Source organism: Epinephelus lanceolatus, chromosome 4 (genome assembly GCF_041903045.1).
Source record: "Epinephelus lanceolatus isolate andai-2023 chromosome 4, ASM4190304v1, whole genome shotgun sequence".
In the NCBI taxonomy this organism is placed as follows: Eukaryota; Metazoa; Chordata; class Actinopteri; order Perciformes; family Serranidae; genus Epinephelus; species Epinephelus lanceolatus.
In genome coordinates, this window is record NC_135737.1 from 19,148,719 (window position 1) to 19,167,010 (window position 18,292).

At 41.5% G+C, this 18,292-nt stretch overlaps 1 long non-coding RNA gene and 1 pseudogene across 1 annotated transcript; one reads left to right on the forward strand and one right to left on the reverse strand.

Moving 5' to 3' along the window:
- The first annotated feature begins 9,831 nt into the window (after positions 1 to 9,831).
- On the forward strand, positions 9,832 to 11,662 carry LOC144462844 (uncharacterized). The gene is made up of 3 exons (XR_013491027.1): positions 9,832 to 9,968; positions 10,157 to 10,249; positions 10,385 to 11,662. It is a non-coding gene; the product is annotated as an uncharacterized LOC144462844 (long non-coding RNA).
- A 642-nt stretch (positions 11,663 to 12,304) lies between these two features.
- Positions 12,305 to 13,225, reverse strand: LOC117264139 (odorant receptor 131-2 pseudogene; annotated as a pseudogene).
- Between the last annotated feature and the right edge of the window lie 5,067 nt (positions 13,226 to 18,292).

Genomic DNA, 18,292 nt, shown 5'->3' on the forward strand with positions numbered 1-18,292 from the left:
TTACAACATAGGACTGTTGGGGCGGGTGTAAATTGAAACAAACCAATCACATCTTGTCTTTCTTTCTTGTCAGGCCAGCAGGCCAATCACAGGCCAGCGCTTCGGGAATTGTCCCGGGTCTCCCCATGTGCAGTCCGGGCCTGCCTGGGATTGTTAAAGTTGTTAAATAATTCCATGCTTGTCAGCTCAACAGCTCTCCTTCACAGCATGTCCCTACTACAAGGATAGAGCTCCCAGCCAAGCCATGGCAGACAGGAGACCACCTACTACTACTGACTATTATTCAAGGTGGGTGACTGCAGATATTCTCAGGAACCACACATCAACGCACATAATAAAATGTTTGAGACACTCATTTATAACTCACGGAGTGCAATTAGATTAACAAAACATATCTCAAAGAAAATGGCATCACACACTGCCATGTCTCACCATACTGGCCTCAGGCAAATGGTGAAGGTGAAAGACAGAACAGGACCCTTTGTAAGGCCGTATGTGCAGCTCAGTCTGAAGGTGAAGACTGGTGCACTGAGCTTGATGGTGTCCTTATGGCCTACTGAAGTACCCCTCACTGTGTCACTGGTCAGAGTCCATCAGAGCTGCTAGAAACCACCAAAGCAGAACTAAACATCCCTAATCGTCTGTGAGAGGGACACGTGGATGCAGACATAGTCAGAGGAGCAAAAGACATCATGGTTTAACAGGATGACAAAGTCCTCCTCCGGCATAAAAACCAAACCAAACTTTTGATGCCATTTGAACGAGACCCACACACTATTGTACGCAGGAAAGGAAATTCAGTCCATCTTGTAATGGGATGGCAGGAAGATGTAACATCATGTGTCATTTGTGAAACTGTGGATTCAACAAGAGCAAGGGACAGTACCAACTGGCAAAGATGGAGAGAGGTCGCACACCCAACCTGTTGAAATGCAGGCCACAGATAAAATTCCCCAGCAGGGAGCTCAACCTCAAAGAGCCAGGTGAAGGCCAGCCCATCTAACAGACCATGTCACTTAGACAGACATTTGCTATAATGGAGCAGAATGTTCTACGGTGTTGTCTTTATGGCAGGGTAGTCCACCCCTCACCATTCAGGTCATGTGTCTCTAAGAAAAGAAAAGAAAAGCGGTGCTTTGTGAAGGAAAAGTTTAGTTAAATTCCTGTTTGAGTATAAATGGTAATTCACTACATGTTTAAAGTAAATACCTGTATTTAGTGTCAGTTATGACAAGTGAGGTCTTACAAATGTTGCATATTGAAAGTTGAATGTGTTATCAACAGCAGAATGTGTGAATTGAGTTTCATAGTTAGGCAGGTTTAACTACATGAAATGTATTCATCCCCAAGGGAAATTCAAGTGAGTTAGCATCTGAGAAGGGAGGGATGTAGTATACCTCACCTCTGGGAGGTGAAGGAATAAGATTTGGGTTGTTGTGGTTAATGTTGAGCTCTGTAAGCGCGAGAAATAAAGCAGATGGCGAATCCTCAGAGGAGTACACTGTGTTTTGTGTTGAAGTAAGAACACTGCACCGACCCTGCCTGCCTCTGACCTGCCTTCTTCCTCTGATTCTCAGTAAGCGCCTCAGATTTCTGTTTCCAACCAAGAGACCTGCTTCTGTGTCCTTGGTTCCTGTTTGTCTGTGGCTGCTTGGCATTTTCATCCAACAGCGATGACGGCGCTACAGTGAGTGTTCCACTCAGCTTACCTGGGGTCTCCTGTGGTCCAGAGATTTTCACCATGTCACCACACTCGCCATCGTGTGTGCATCCTGTGAGTACTCACCTGCTGTCTTCTCAACCTTCCGCCTGGCCTCGACCTACCTTCTGCGTGCTTCCTTCTAGTTTGTCTGTTTGGACTGTGTATTTACCTGCTTCCGGATTTCCTTCCTCCTAAACTACGAACCTACCTGCTCCTCCACGGTACTGTTGCTTACTGTTGAATTTAACTGTTTGTTGTTGAGCTAGCACCCCTGCTCACCTGCCTACCTCTTGGCCTGGATTAGCCTGCCAAATCAGCTGGGCTGCCAGGAACTTTGAGAAGAGACTTTCCCGGAGTATAGAACTGAACCGTGTGTTGTTTTGTGTCCCTGCTCTGTACCTACTAAATAATAACAATACACATTATTACTAACTGTTTCTGGTCTCTGTTGTTCTGCTCTTGGGTCCAAACACCACCTGTTACAGATTGACACTTTTTGGTTCATACATTTTGATGAATAATAAATAAACTAGACGAGCCCCAGTTGATCTTATTTGAAGTCACTGTTAATAGCACACAAATCTGACATCAGAGAACATCTTGGTACAACATGTCTGCACGGACACAGCCATACTAAAACAATTATTAAGCTTTATATAGTGTATCACATTTGTTTGAAGCATGTGTAACCTTTGATTCAATCTGCTTCAGCTATTTACTGACTAAGATGGTAAACCTTATATCAACATGCTAGCATCTTCATTGTGAGCATCTCATCATGCTGATGTGCTTGATTCTACAATGTGCAGCTCTGGTGATGGTTGCAAAGTTGTTAATTTAACTGGACATTTAAATACAATTTGATCATACAGTGTAAAAAATAATCTAATCTAATCTAATCTAATCTAATACAAGCATGTTGATGATAGTTTTTCATACCAATATTGAATCCTTACAGAAACTGCAAGACAAGTCAATAGTTTTCCAAGTATGAAAAACTTTTTTTTACCTGTTGAGTCATCCATCTCCACTCAGAGCCAAAACAACAGAGGATAGTTTAAATAATTAATGAAGTGATGAACTCTTAATGAGTTTCACATGAGTTTATTTGCCTGAAGAGAATAGTGATGATCGGCTCATTAGCATCACTGCTCTGTTTGGAGTCTAAATCCACATGGAGAAAAACAAACCATGTCTGCAGAGTGTCACCATCATATTCCCCCAAGACGCCTCAGTGTTAGCTGCTGCTAGTGACTATGTGAACAGACCAGACAACAACAGTGCAAACTTTGCAAAACAAACTGTCACATAGACAAATGATCCTGTGAAGTTGTGCAAAGTTTCTCCAAATCAGCACTTCAGGTCAACTGACTTTTGCTTTCATGTCTAAATGGCTGGTTTAGATAATAAAACTATCAGCTATTATTGCTATTTATTGTTGATTGTCCTGTTAAACACTATTTGAACTCAATTTGTATCCTCAACTTAATGATTAATGAACACTAGTTGAGAAACAATCTGTTGCACTAAACCAGATTTACAACCTCACAGTTGTTAGCTAAGTTGCAGCTTATGTCCATGTCTGTTCACACTTAGACGATATAAGCAGTGAAGCCTTTGAAGGAATTTAATGAAAGATGTATTTTGGGGGGGAAACATGGATGCGTCACACATCTTCAGCCTGGCAGCACAGATCTATACAGTCAGCACAGTTTCAAGTTGGACACCCAAGATTAGTGTCACCAATTCAGTGTCTGACCAAATGTCTCCCCTTCTGTTCCTGAGTTAACATGTTAAATTACGCCCAGAAAAATGTTTTTGCAGAACATTATGATGTCACAGTGAAGCTGACCTTTGACCTTTTGGATATAAATTGTCATATCTTCATTATTATATCTTGACCATTTATTTTTGCCCAATAAATTCTAATCAGTTCATCACTGAGTCTAAGTGAACGTCTGAAAAAAAACTGAGGAAATTCTTTAAAGAACCTCTTAAGATATTGCATTCACAAGAATGAGACCAATGCAAGGTCATAGTGACCTTGACATTTGACTACCAAAATCTAATCAGTTCATCCTTGACTCCAAATGGACATTTTCTCTTACCAAATTTAAAGAAATTCCTTCAAGGTGTTCTGGAATTATTACAGTATGTTCACAAGAATGAGACAGAGGATATCATACCTTGACTTTTGACCTTTGACAGCTTAAAATCTAATCAGCTCATTGTTGAGTCCAAGTGGATGTTTGTGCCAAATTTAACGAAATTCCCATGTGCTCACAATCGCATTCACAAGAATGGACCGGATAGATAAACAACATAGTGCCTCCAGCTATTGCCAGCAGGGAGGCATAAAAAAGGTCAGTTAAGAGGAATCTAAGTTTTTTTTTCCAGTGGGTATTTTTATGGGAATGTGGATCTTCCAGATTATTTGCGGAGTGTTGATGGCTTAGCATGTTCCACATTATAAATTTGTCATGTAGTGTGCAGCTGGGCTTGATCTTGACTTGGATTCTTGGTTTTGTCTCTGTCTCAACACACTAGGGCATTAAAGACTTTGATTTTTTTCAGGTCGACTTATCTGTCAATAAAGTTGAGTTGAGTCGACAAGTCATTTGATGACGTCATCACATTGACACGGCGGAGAAAAGTGAAGTATCTCCACACGTGTGATGTGTGTCTGCCAAGGCCCGAACATACTCGGGCGGAACGTATGCGGAATGAACTCTGTGGAGGTCTGCGCGGACTCAAAGCGGACGTCCGCAAGCCCTGTGCGCACAAAGCTCAGATTTTACGACTGTGCAGACTCTGCTCCGCGCACGAGTGACTGCTCGGCATGTATTTTTCACATCGCGGGGATTATTCACAGACATTTTTACAGGAAACTACAACGCGGAAGTGCGCTCGACTATGAAAGCCCGAATGACTGTGGACATTCCTCGCGGAGTCTGCTCCGCTTATAATACGCCCGAGTTTGTTCACTAAGTCAAGGATAAAGTATCAGCATAATCAGAAGCATCATAATAGAGCTATGTAACTGTTTGGGCCCTTTTAGTTGATGGCAGAATGGTAGAGTGCTCCCCAGATTATTATAATTATACTCTCAGTTTAGGACCCACCCAATCATACTGTACTGTGCATAATTGATACATCCTTGATTTTCATAACACCATCAAGCTAACTAATCTGGGTGAGTACAGGTGGTGTAGAAGTACAGAAAATTTGTTTTAATCACAATTTTTTTCCTGGGGTAGGGTCCCCAGACCCTCCACCGATAATATATCTTTTCATGTTATTTCAAAACATAAACAGGCACCCACATACATGTATAATTTGAAAGTCTGATCCCGAAGTGCCTGCTTAGAAAATTTCTGGCCCTTTAGTTGATGACCCCTGCTCTAAAGCAAGGGTGTCCAAACTTTTTCCCTTGGAGAGTCAAAACTGACACTTGATGGTGGGGCCACGGGCCTAGAGAAAACATCTATTGTAGTTACCTGTGTTGTAAGAATGCAAAATGGTACTAGCATTCCATTTCCCTTAATTAAAAATTGGGCACATGTTCTGTATCTTGCACCTTGTGAAATCTGCACCTTTGACTCACACATAATAGTGCTAAGAGTGTACAGACAGACTAGTGGCTCTGTGAGGCTGAACCTGGGCACTGTAGTGCTTCAAGGTAATGCTAATGTCAGCATGCTAGCCTGCTCACAATGGCAAGTTATCATCCTGATGCCATAATGATTACCAGGTATGACATCTCAGTTCATATTAGTTAGTATGCTAGCATTTGCTAATTAGCACTAGCTAATGCTGATGTGTCGATAGTTGTGGAAGTATTCAGTCATAAACCAAAGTACTAATCAAGTTTAAATTTGGACCGGACGATGGCACCAGATGAAAAGTGAATGATGGCCAAAGTTGTTGTCACAAAAAAAGCTACACCCCAGGCTGTTTTACAACGCTGTCTCAAGAGCACACAGACAGAGGCAACTAGGACCTAAACATCATTTTATTCGATTTTCTCTTTGTCAGCAAAAACAACAAAATGTTAAAGAAGGGGAAGAAGGTCAAAATGCACTCGGTCTAGTAAGGGGTGCAGCAGATTCTCTGTGCTGGGGAAAGTAATGGTTTCTGATGATATTGGTTTTGAGAAAAATCCAAGATGCATGAGTGACCCAATGCACCGGGGCTCCTTCCACGAGTCGAAGACCATTAGTCTTGGCACTCTTAATTTTGCACAACTACACTAGTAATATTAACAGCTAAATTTACTTAAAGGATCAAAAGTAAATATAGTAATTGTGCAGAAAAATGGTCCCTGTCAGTGTTTTCCCATCATATATAATGTTTTAAATTAAAAGGTACATTAATGTGTGTATTGTATTTGTGCTGATATTAACTTCTTTATAAACTGTCGTGTGGTTTAATCTACAGCAATGCATCTTTTAGTTCCATACTTGAGTAAATGTACTTGAAATTTTCTGTATGTTCTCCAAAATGGTAAGAGGGGTGCAGTGGTGTGAGTGGATAAATGTCAATAGAGTTTTCTCTTAATACATTTTAGTTAAGCATATATTTTAGTTTGCAAAGGATGTAAAAAAAAAAAAAAAAAAAACTAAAAGACCTTAAAATTGAATTTAAGTATGTGGCATAGGATTTATTTTCTGTAATACACTGTCCACTTTATCCAGTATGTCAAATTTGTTTCTAGGTTTTTGTGGTGGAAAAATATTAATTTTAGACATAAATATTTAGACATAAAGATATTGTCATGGTTTGGTATTTTGAAAAGCCTCAGAGTCCCTCACACTTGGCATACTTTATGTGAGGAGGCTCTGGGTGTGCAGAGGTCAAGATGAGGACCTTGTGGAAGTCCTGAACACCAAACAGTCTGGACCAAGGCTTACACAGCATGCTTTTTTTTCCTCTATGGATGTGTGATTCTATATGACCTGGGATACACTGTTCAAGGCTTAGTGAACGTAATGTTACTTTAAGGTTTTAGAATATCTCTGTCATTGCACACGTGCTGTGCAAAAAGCTTTTTTTAAGATCATATTTGTGTTGTAATAAAGCTGTATATTCCAATGAGGACAACTGAAGCTCACTCATCTAACACAAGACTGATCAGAAGTACACACACTGTAAACCCAGATTTTGTTTCTAATTAAACTTACGAGTGATCATTACTCATTCTTTTATGTTTAGTAAAAACCCGCTATCATTACTAAACAACATTAGTTGTCTGTACTATTTAGCTGAAAGATTCATTGCACTAATCAGGTTTAGCAGAGATAACTTGGTATGTTTACTTTCATAAGAAAGGGGAGGGGGCTAATTCAAAAACCTGTCTGGTCACGTGACAAGACCAGCATCTGGTAACGTGCGTCCAAGGGGCTCTACACCTGGCGGGACGAGCACAGGCATCGGCAGCAGACGGTACCCTGACCAGGAAGAAACCTTACTCCAAGTGGAATGGTTAGTATGTAAAATAACTATTGTAGACTAGTTATCTTTGTAGGATAATTTGTTGACGCAGCTTTTTTTCTGTCTAATGTTACTGTTTGAACCTGTGCATGGCGGGAATACATGCTTATTGCTAACACTAGCTAATGTCCACTCACAAGTGTCAGCTGAAGTTAGCTTAGTGTAAGAGTAGGGTTGGGTCGGTTCTCGGTAATACCAATTCGGTCTGGTACTCCGTCTTGGACTGGGTTTTATTTTTTGAGACCGACTGGACCACATACTCGGGCAGAACGTACGCAGAGCGGACGCCGCAGAGGTCCGCCCGGGAAAAGTGGACGTCCGCAAGCCCTGTGCACGCAAAGTACGACCGCGCGGACTCTGCTCCGCACACCAGTGTCACACAAAAGACTGTTCGGCATGTATTTTTCACATCGCAGGGAAGTTTCACGGACAGTTTTACACATAGTCCACTCCGCTTATAGTACGCCCGAGTCTGGGAGCACCTGTGTCTCTTCACCAAGTGCACAGCAAGCAGGAGAGAGAGAGAGAGGGGGGGGGCGGGGACTGAGCTAGGAGGTGCGAGTGCGCATGCGCCTCTACTTTGCCTGGAGTTTGTTTAATAGTGACGGGGAGTCGATAACAACACCAACATGCACAACACAGACACGGACAACACCAACACTCACAACACACACAAACAACACAGACACGGACAACACCAACACTCACAACACACACAAACAACACAGACACGGACAACACTAACACACAAAACACACACACACAAAAAACACCCACACACACAACACAGACATGGACAACACCAACACACAAAACACACACACACACACAACACAGACACGGACAACACCCACACACACAACACAGACATGGACAACACCAACACACAAAACACACACACACAACACGGACAACACCAACACTCACAACACAGACCAACAACACAGACATGGACAACACCCACACCAACAACACACCCAGCTTTTAATTTACCACTTTATTCTCAAGGGACATCCGTAAATTTGTTAGTGGGATTTTTGAGAATTCCCAAGTTTTTTTTCTCAGAATAGTACTCATAGTTTGATTCATAAAATGGTGATAAGTGTTTATCAAAGCCTAGTGTAACATTCTCAAATATTTTGACTTGAAATCATCACTCAGTTATGAAAATAGTTGGAGATTAGTAACTTAATCTATTCATCGTTGCAGCTCTCTTATTACATAGATGTGTAAAACTATTTCTTGATGATACATTGCACCTCTACATAAACACGTATATATTTTTATCTATTTTTGTGATCCACATAGCAATGACTCAGCAATTGAATGGCCTTTTGGATATGTATATTTCTAATGACCTAATTATTTTTTCTATTCCCAAGATGACTGCAAACAAGAAGATGACCTTGAGGGTCATTCTAACAGAGGCGGATATAAGAAAAGTCATCCTAACTACAAGGCCCTCTACAGTCGAAGATCTGATAAGCAAGCTTATAGAATCACTAGGACTTCATTATAACTTCAGTCTCCAATACCAAGACCCTGAATTCAATAATGAACTATGCAATCTGACAGATACTGAATAACTTCCCAAAAAACCAACAGTTAAAGTCATGCCTGTACTTGAGCTGGTACCTGTCTCATCTGATGAAGTCTTCAGTGACACACCCAGTACAGCAGATACGGACATACTCTCACACTCATCTCAGGAGTGACAGAAACAGTGGCCAGAATTTTTTGATATCCCAACCTTTTCTGTTGATGTAGAGTATAGACTTAGGCAAGCAGATCTGCTGTTTATGAGTGAGGGTACATACCTTAAAGTATCAAAAGAACTAAAACATGAGATACCGAAAGATTGGCAGAGAGCATGTAGAGCTACACAGCATACCCAACTGCTGCTCAGTTCGAAAGTGTTGCGGCAGGACTGATAAACAAGCACCCTTGTCTCCAGGAGCGAGGCTCAACCACTCACTGTTGTGGTTGGAAAAATAGCCTAAAGCATAAAATGGCTAATTATAGAACAAAGCGTAGGCAATCAGGATGCCTTGATGTTGCAGTAAATGCAGGCAAGCGGGGAAGGCATTCAGCAGGACAACCAGCTAACAAGCGCATCAAGAAGGCAAACAAAGGTGAAATCAACTACTTGCCCAACTTTCCGGATGGATTTGATCAGGCAGCCCTGGAGGGGGCCTGCAAAGACTTGGTTGATGAAATGCAGAAGAGAACACCAAATGGACCTCTTGTGAAACAGAAGATGGATCAGACGTTTGCTTTGAGAAGAAAAGAGGTAGTGGAGTCGGAACCTGCCATAAGCACGATGGTGAAACGCTGGCCTGCCCTTTTCACTGAAGATCAAGTATGTTTAAGAAAGAGAAAATAACAAATAACTATTTTATATTGTTATATAATGTGTCTAGATGTATATTTCTCTTGTCCTCTTTAAGGAAAAATTGGTATTTTTAATTTGGGGCATAATGTTTTTCATTTAAACATCAACATTTCAAATCATATAAAAAGGACATTCATGGATGTTTTTCAGCACTACCTTGCAGATGTCTTAGCTGTCTTGTATAGTTCAGTTGATCTAAGTTCAGTTTTTTTTGTTCTCTGTATTTTTCAGGTGTTCATCGAGTTCAGCAGGATTGTGGGCAAGAACCTCAAGCAGGAATTCTATGAGAGCATCGATCGGCACAGTCCTCGTCTCCTCGAGTTAATTCAATCCAAGAGAGGGAATGTTGGACAGTTGTTGACACAGATTTCACTACAGACCAATGTAGGTCCATACACATTATGTACTTGGCATTGTTTTTCACAGGTTTTGTAAAAACATCATATCACAATGCTACTCTATTAGCTGTATAATTCATTCCAAACATTGCTTGGTTTGTTTAAGCTTTCTTATAGATATTTATTTGTTTTTCATTTTAGCTAACTTGTGGTATTGTGTTTAATTCCCAAAAGACTTCAGAGCCAACTGCGATCTGGACACAGGTGCTCAGAGGGCTTCCTATCATCCTTGGGGACAACCCCACAAACTTCTTCAAAGTAGGCTTTGTAAGTAAGCTCTTGCTTTCTTATAATTTTCACCATTATTTATTTTTTACCATGGCACTCTTATATTGATTAAAGTTGTTTTTCAAATGAGAAATCTAATGTAATGATTGTGCTCTTCTGGTATTCTTCATTAAGGAATCTGATGATGATGATGATTCTTTTCGTGACCTTGACGTTGGGATACTTCTCATTGAGCGTGAAGGTGCTGTGCTCACATCTTCCCAGCATCTCAGTCCAGCCTCGTTGAAAATCATCATTGAGGAAGAAGTCGTGAAGGACAACATTCAAGATCTGCCAAAAGCAATGTGCATTCTGTTTGGACTCACATATGCACTCCATCTTAACTACCCCAAGACTATGAAGCTCACATTTCAGTTCACCCAACAGGTATTGCTCTCGTTAGGCCACACTGACCTAAAGCTGAAGCTACAGACTTTGAAAAATCAGCTCGCAATGTAAAGAGATGTCAAGTCTACTGTAAGAAGCTGTTGACTAATTTTTTACTTTCTGACCTGTGGGGTAAACCTTTTTATTTTCTGTAAAACAAACGGACGAACAGACACACGTAAAACGCAGACACACACATGCACACACACAACAGACACATTCAACACCCATACACAATACACACAAACAACACAGACACATACAACACCCACACACAATACACACAAACAACACTGACACACATACACACCTACACACACTTGAATGCTGTACGAAGCATGCTGAAGGATGGAATTAGATATTGTTCTGATATTATAGTCTGTTGGTTCATGCTCTGGCCTCCCTTCATTTAGGCAGATGAAACAGATCCTGTTTGTTTGCAGTTTCTTGTACATTTGAGTGGGGTTTCTTGTGAATTGTGTTTTGTTTATGGATTTACCACTTTTATCTCAGGGGACATCTATGTTTTTTTCTTGTAAATTTGTGACACATTCAACACCCACACACACAACACAGACAAACAACACAGACACGGACAACACCCACACACACAACACACACACAGCACAGATACGGACAACACCCACACACACAACACACACACAGCACAGACACGGACAACACCCACACACACAACACACACAAACAATACAGACACGGACAACACCCACACACACAACACAGACACGGACAACACACACACACACAACACACACAAACAATACAGACACGGACAACACCCACACACACACGGACAACACCCACATGGACAACACCCACACACACAAACAACACAGACACGCACAACGCCCACACACATAATTGTTTCAATGATTTGAAATGACCTTTTTCAGATGAATCATTTCAGGTTGTACATGTTGATGCTGACCTGATGTTAAGTTTGTCATAATAAGATTGGCTGTGTTTTGCCATTTTTCTTAAAAATAAAATGCATTGGAGCATTTAGAGGTGTTTATTTTTTCCATCCAATTTAATTGAAGCAATGTTTTATACCATATTTTAAAAAATAATGAAGTATAAAGTTAATAAATGATGAGTAGCAATAACAAGTCATAATAGCTAGTTTTATCTAATGATTTTGAGTACACACTACTAATAAATATAAATAATAAACTTAAGTTTCCATGTTAATCCAACTCCACATATTTAGTTTCAGTTTGTGTAAAAAATTAAGGTTCCATGTTAATACAACTCGGCATGTTTAGTTTCAGCTTGTGTAAAAACTAAAGTGGTATAGGGCAACGGGTTTCCACGCAATTTGCGAGTAAAGTCAACAAATTCGTGTTAAGAGTGCATGAGTTTAAATGTAACAAGGGCCTATACACAATATTACATCTAACTTAACATGAAGGGCAAAGAAAACCTGAAAGTAGTCACCTCATATGAACAATGACGCAAGAATACAAAAGCACAACAGTGTTGAGTTTGAATTGTTGCTTAACAAGAAATGTAATCACAGTTGGGATTATAAGAATAAACTAGTTATAAAGAAAACACATGGGTGAATTGCAACATGCACAGTAGAATTTCTGGTGCTTTTTATTTACTAAATACATTTCTCTGTTCGGAAATAATTAATCTACCTTGTCAAATGCTTCTTGTACATAAACCAAAGCAGACATTTTTTATAGCATGAAAAAACTTTTCATCCCTGAGGCCATAGATGAGAGGACTCAGACATCTTGGAGCAAGACTAAACATTATGTAGTTAAAATACCTGACAGTATTAAAAAACCTGACATTAATCTGAGGTACAGCAGCTTCTATGAATGGACACCACAGCTGGATGAGACAGAGCAGCAGCTGGAAAGCATGAAGAATTACTGTTCTGAGCCCTTTCCATGTTGACTTTTTATTCTCTCCTGATGCAGTTTTAGCTACTTTAAGTATTTTAACATAGGAGAATACAATAGTAATACACATAATCAAGAAGTACAACTGATGAACAGCTGACCTAAGATGTTTCTGCCACCTGTGCACAAGAAATATCTCCAAGGTACATACACTGTGTTGTTCATAAAAGCTAAGAGAGACTGAGGCAAAGAAAGTAGAGAGGACAACAATACAGGGTACAGAGCTGAGGCCATGAATTATGAGGATACAGTTTATAGCACTGCGCCAGGAGCACAACTGTGTGTGGTGCAGGGGCATGCATATGGCCACATAGCGCTCCAGGGTCATTGCTGTCAGAGTAACTGGTGTGATCATAACATACAGAATTAAAAGAATAGAGATGATGATGCATAACCAAACATGCATGGGAATTTGAAAATAGTGTAAGATGAGAAGAACATCAGACATGAGTAATATAAAGCTATCAGACAGTAGTGTAACTGCAAACAAAATGTAGCGTGGAGTTGTGTAGAAACACTCCTTTTGAAAAAAGGTTAAGATGAGCAAAAAGTTGATGCAAAGAAAAATCATCACCAGGAGCTGCACAATAATGACCTGATCATTGATCTGCTGCTGTAAAGACTCACCACCAATCAATGAGCTGTTATCTGACATTTATGTTTTTTTTTTAAACAAAGCCTTTGAGGAACTGCCAAAATTCTATAAAAGTTTTGTGATTAAATATGTGTCAATAAAAATGGACTTCCCTGAGGTGTAAAGATGAATATTACCCATCAAAATCCTCCATGCTGTTCAAATCCTATACTATACTATGTCTTCTGTGGAGCTTACTGTAGCCCTCTGAGAGAGAGCTGTTCACAGTGACTTTAAAGACAAGAACATCCCAAAATGAGGCCAAGTGAAATTTTGGTCACCAGTTTCATCATTGTCACTTCCTGTTAGTCCTCCCCTTTAGCTATCCATAGTTGAGAGACAGAAAGACTGCTACTGTGTATTTCTTATGGTTTCATTGTTTGTACTATTTTTTTTAATTTATTGTACGGTGTTCTTGAGTGTGAGAAAGGCGCCTTTAAATAAATGCATTATTAGTCTACATGTGTTTTGTGGACTTGGAGAAGGCTTTCAACTGCATCCCTTGGGGAGGCTTGTGGTGGGTACTGCGGGATTATGGGGTACCGGAGTCACTGCTACGAGCCATTCTGTCCCTGTATGACTAAAGTGAGAGCTGCATCCGCATACTCGGCATAAAGTATAACAGGTTCTCGGTGGATGTTGGCCACCCCTAAGGTTGTCCCTTTGCACCGATCCTGTTGGTGGTCGATGGGCATGATCTCAAGGCGAAGCCGGGGGGAGGAAGGGGTCCGGTTTGGGGACCTCAGAATTGCATTTCTGCTTTTTGCAGATGATGTGGTTCTGTTGGCTTCATCACACAGTGACTTCCAGCATGCACTGGGGCAGTTTGCAGCCAAGTGTGAAGCAGTCTGGATGTTAGTTAGCACCTCCACATCTAAGGCCATGGTTCTCTGCCAGAAACTAGTGGATTGCCCCATCCATGTTGTGAGAGAGTTACTGCCTCAAGCGAGGGAGTGCAAGTATCTCAAGGTCTTGTTCATGAGTGAGGGGAGAATGGAGCGTGAGATAGATCAGCGGTTTGGTGCAGCTTCTGCAGTGATGCAGGCAGTGCACCAAACTGTCATGGTGTAGAGGGAGCTACTGTAAACTGGAAGGCGAAGCTTTCGATTTACTTGTCCATTTACATCCCAACCCTTACCTATGGTCATGAGCTTGGGTAGTGACTGAAAGAATGATACAAGCGGTCGAAATGAGTTTCCTCCATGGGATGGCTGCGCTCAGCCATAGAGATAGGGTAAGGAGCTCGGACAACCGCAGGGAGGTCGGAGTAGAGCTCCTGCTCCTTTGAGTCAAAAGGGGACAGTTGAGGTGGTTCGGGCATCTGATTAATATGCCTCCTGGGCGCCTGTTGTTAGAGGTGTTCTGGGCAAATCCCACTGTTAGGAGGCCCCTGGGCAGACCCAGAATATGCTGGAGGGATTACATATCTCATCTGGATTTGGGACGCCCCTGGGTCCCCCAAGAGGAGCTCAAGATCGCTGATGGGAAGGGGAACGTCTGGGGTGCTTTGCTTGGCCTGCTGACCCTGCGACCTGGCCCCAGATAAGCAGATGAAAATGGATGGATGGATAACCTGGCCCCCATTTTAAAAAAACTGGACACCCCTGTCTTTTACATGGTGTGTGTCTTAAACAGTGGGCCATCACCCTGGGTTTGGGTGTTCTAACACACATAATAACCTGCTGCTGTGTGTTGCTCTTCATAAGTACAGTAAATGTCATGCAGCGAACATTAAGCCCTCTTCCATTTTTCTTGAGTAGCTGAACTGTTATGCCACCTGAATGTATCAATACAGGATATAGTAAAATATATTTTGCATTTTGTTTCGCCATACTGGCAGCATGGCTCAAGGAATGGCAGTGTTGGTTTGTTGGTAGGTGTGTCGGTTAGTCGGTTCACCACTTTTGTCCACACTGAAATACCTCAGAGTTTATTGGTTGGATTTGCCTAGACGTACAGACAATATCTTCTAATAAGTTTGGTGTCCCCCTGACTCTTTCTCTAGCTCCACAAGCAGATTGTGTCACAGTTTTGCGTTCCTGGTCACTGCTCTTTTCAGCATGAACAATCATTTAGCCCTCAGTCAGTAATTTTCCTCTCACACTGCCACTCCACAACTCCTACCTGCTAATCAATCACCTGTCTATACTTTTCGTGCTCCTGTCTGTCCGGCATGCCCACCTCATAAAGCCAACTCAGTTCACCCGTTCGTCATTACTTCCAGCCAGCACATATGCCTCTCAGTCAATTGTTGCCAGATGGTTCTTTGCCAAGATTTTCCAGCTTTTTATTCCTGAGTGATTTCCCGTTGCCGAATTTATTGTCCATCACCTTCTGGAGGTGAATGGTTAGGAGTTAGTTTGTTGTGGTTCTACTTAAAGTTATCTGTAAGCGCGAGGAATAAAGCAGATGGGGAATCCACAGAGGAGTGCACAGTGTTTTGAAGTAAGAATACTACATTTGGTGATGAAGGTAATATGATGGGACATCATCTTGTGCATGGCCAACCAGCAAAGTAACAGCCTGATGTTTAATTTCGAGAGGAAGACAAAGAAGAGGACAATGGAGTTTACTCTTTAAAATGGCGGTAAGATAGCCTGTAGTAGCCCTTTCTGTTGTGTCGTCAGAATTAGCTTATATCAGCATCCGCTGGCAGAGGTGGGTAAATAGTTTTAAACTCTAATTAAATGCATCAGAAGTGTGTGATGCCGCACAGTAAAGAGCTTTGCTGCTGCACTTAACAGCTGCCAGAGTGCAGAATGTCTTTTCCACACTTGATGACACGGGAAAAGATTAAGAGTATGGACTGGCATTGACCAAGTTGAAAACATAATTCATGCCTCAGAAAAACATTCCCTATGAGAGACATTTGTTTAGACAAGGACAACAAGCACAAGGAGAGTCCGTAGACAGTTTTGTGAGCAGATTGAAGAAGCTAGCAGCTACATGTGAGTTTGGTGATAACAAAAACGATTTTATATGTGACCAAGTTATTGACAAGTACACAAACTGGAAAACTTGTCACTAGTTACCTTGCGGAGATGCATAAAACTGGTGACTGGAGTAAATGTGATACAACTTATCAGATTGCCAAAACTGAGCTCTCCACTGTCGGGGAAATAGTGCTGAGAGGTTCTCACCAGGGGCGGAAATCCCGGGGGGGACAGGGGGGACATGACTCCCCCTTCAGTAAAGCTGTACCCCCCTAGAATCATTTGAGACACAATTAATAATTTTTGAACAATGCAGTAGTATTTATTAAAAGCACAATGTAAGCGGTGCTCATTATAATCGCGCAATGTTGTGCTATTTAAATCTTAAAAGATTTAGTCCCCCCCTCCCATTCCTAGTAGTGGTATATCCCACACTCTTTCCAATGGGCGGGGCTGCTTGGCAGCAGTAGCATGTGGCTGGAACCGCTGCTCACATCGCGCATTGCAGGGTAAGATGTTTACTCACACAGACACAGTTTAACTTACACAAGTTACAACACATCCCGTTTACTGTTACAACAAGCCCCAGGCCCAGGCTGATAATATAAACTGTCTGCAACATTTCTCCTGCATTGTTCAAAAGCTCAGAGTTTAGTGATAGTCAGAGAGGACAGGAGAGAAAGAAGAGGGAGAGGACAGGACAAGAGCAGTCAGTGGTGGAGCAATGGGTACCTGTCTGTAGACTCTCCACCTGTCAGTGAGACAAACATGAAAGATGTGCAGTGTAACTGACAAGGAGCGGTCATTACGAGCGACTATTACACATGGTTGTGGCGGAGCGGCTCGTATGGGTACCTGTTTGTAGACTCTCCACCTGTCAGTGAGACAAACATGGAAGACGTGCAGACGAGGAGCGGTCATTACGCGAGACTATTACGCACAGTTGTGTGGTGCGCAGCGGCAGATCTCACAGCACACTGTTTATAAACCAGTTTACCAGTTTAATTGCAGGAAATGTTTAGTTTTAGTTTTAGTTTAGTTAGTATAGACATTCACTCTGCCTGTTGGAGAGAAGATTAAAGCATCAAATTGCGGTAAAAGATGCTGTATAAAAGACAGGCTACAACTTTTTTCCTTGTCCCCCCCTGGAATTATTCTCTAAAATTTTACTGTTTATCGTCCCCCCCAGCTATGAAATGGGATTTTGGTCCCTGGTTCTCACATTGTCATTCCACATGCTGCACGACACCAGATGCTAATGTTAGCACATGAAAGATATCAGGGAATAGTGAAAACTAAACAAAGGTCCAAAGTATGGTGGCCTGGGATCAGGGCCGGACTGGGAGAAATTTTCAGGCCGGGAGTCACTCATTTAACCAGGCCACCCAGCCCACACACGCACGTTCACGGACACACATACATGCGTGCGCACACACATGCGCGTGCACACACACACACACACACACACACACACACACACACACACACACACACACACACAGTAGCACATGTTGGCTAAGGAAAAACAAATATGCACTCCAATATATGCATACTGGTCACTACAACACTCACTTCAATGTCACAGGGACACTCCATATGAATCCAATAGTCACAGCATTATTCCATTTCACATATGGGTATTCACCATATAACTAATCATCAGCAGTCCAGTCCAGTGCTTTTCTCTCCCCTACATGTCACTGAAACTTCTCACCAAAATGTGCCCCTCAATACAAGTCACAACATGACTCCTGAAATAATGCTTTGGTATTATGCTCAAGTGGTGAACATGGTTGTATTATTTTGTCAGCAAACCATTTAGATGCCAGCTTATATTGCCAGTCAATATAATACGCCAATACCATATTCAATGCAATGGTGAATAGTAAAAATATAGGCCAACAGCAACTTCAGCTTATGTGAACTTATTTCAATAACATCAGTCATTGACAAAGTCAAGTCAGCTTAGACAGATAAGAGACATATCCTACCTTAACAGGGCTTCTAACATTTTTCAGGTCATGACCCATCTGTGCCGGTGTTGACCCACCAAATATTCTGAAGTAAAATATGAAATAGATTGTCATTACCATGTAAAAGAGGTAAATAATTAACACTTCTCTATGTATATTGGCAAATGGTCAATGCAGTATTT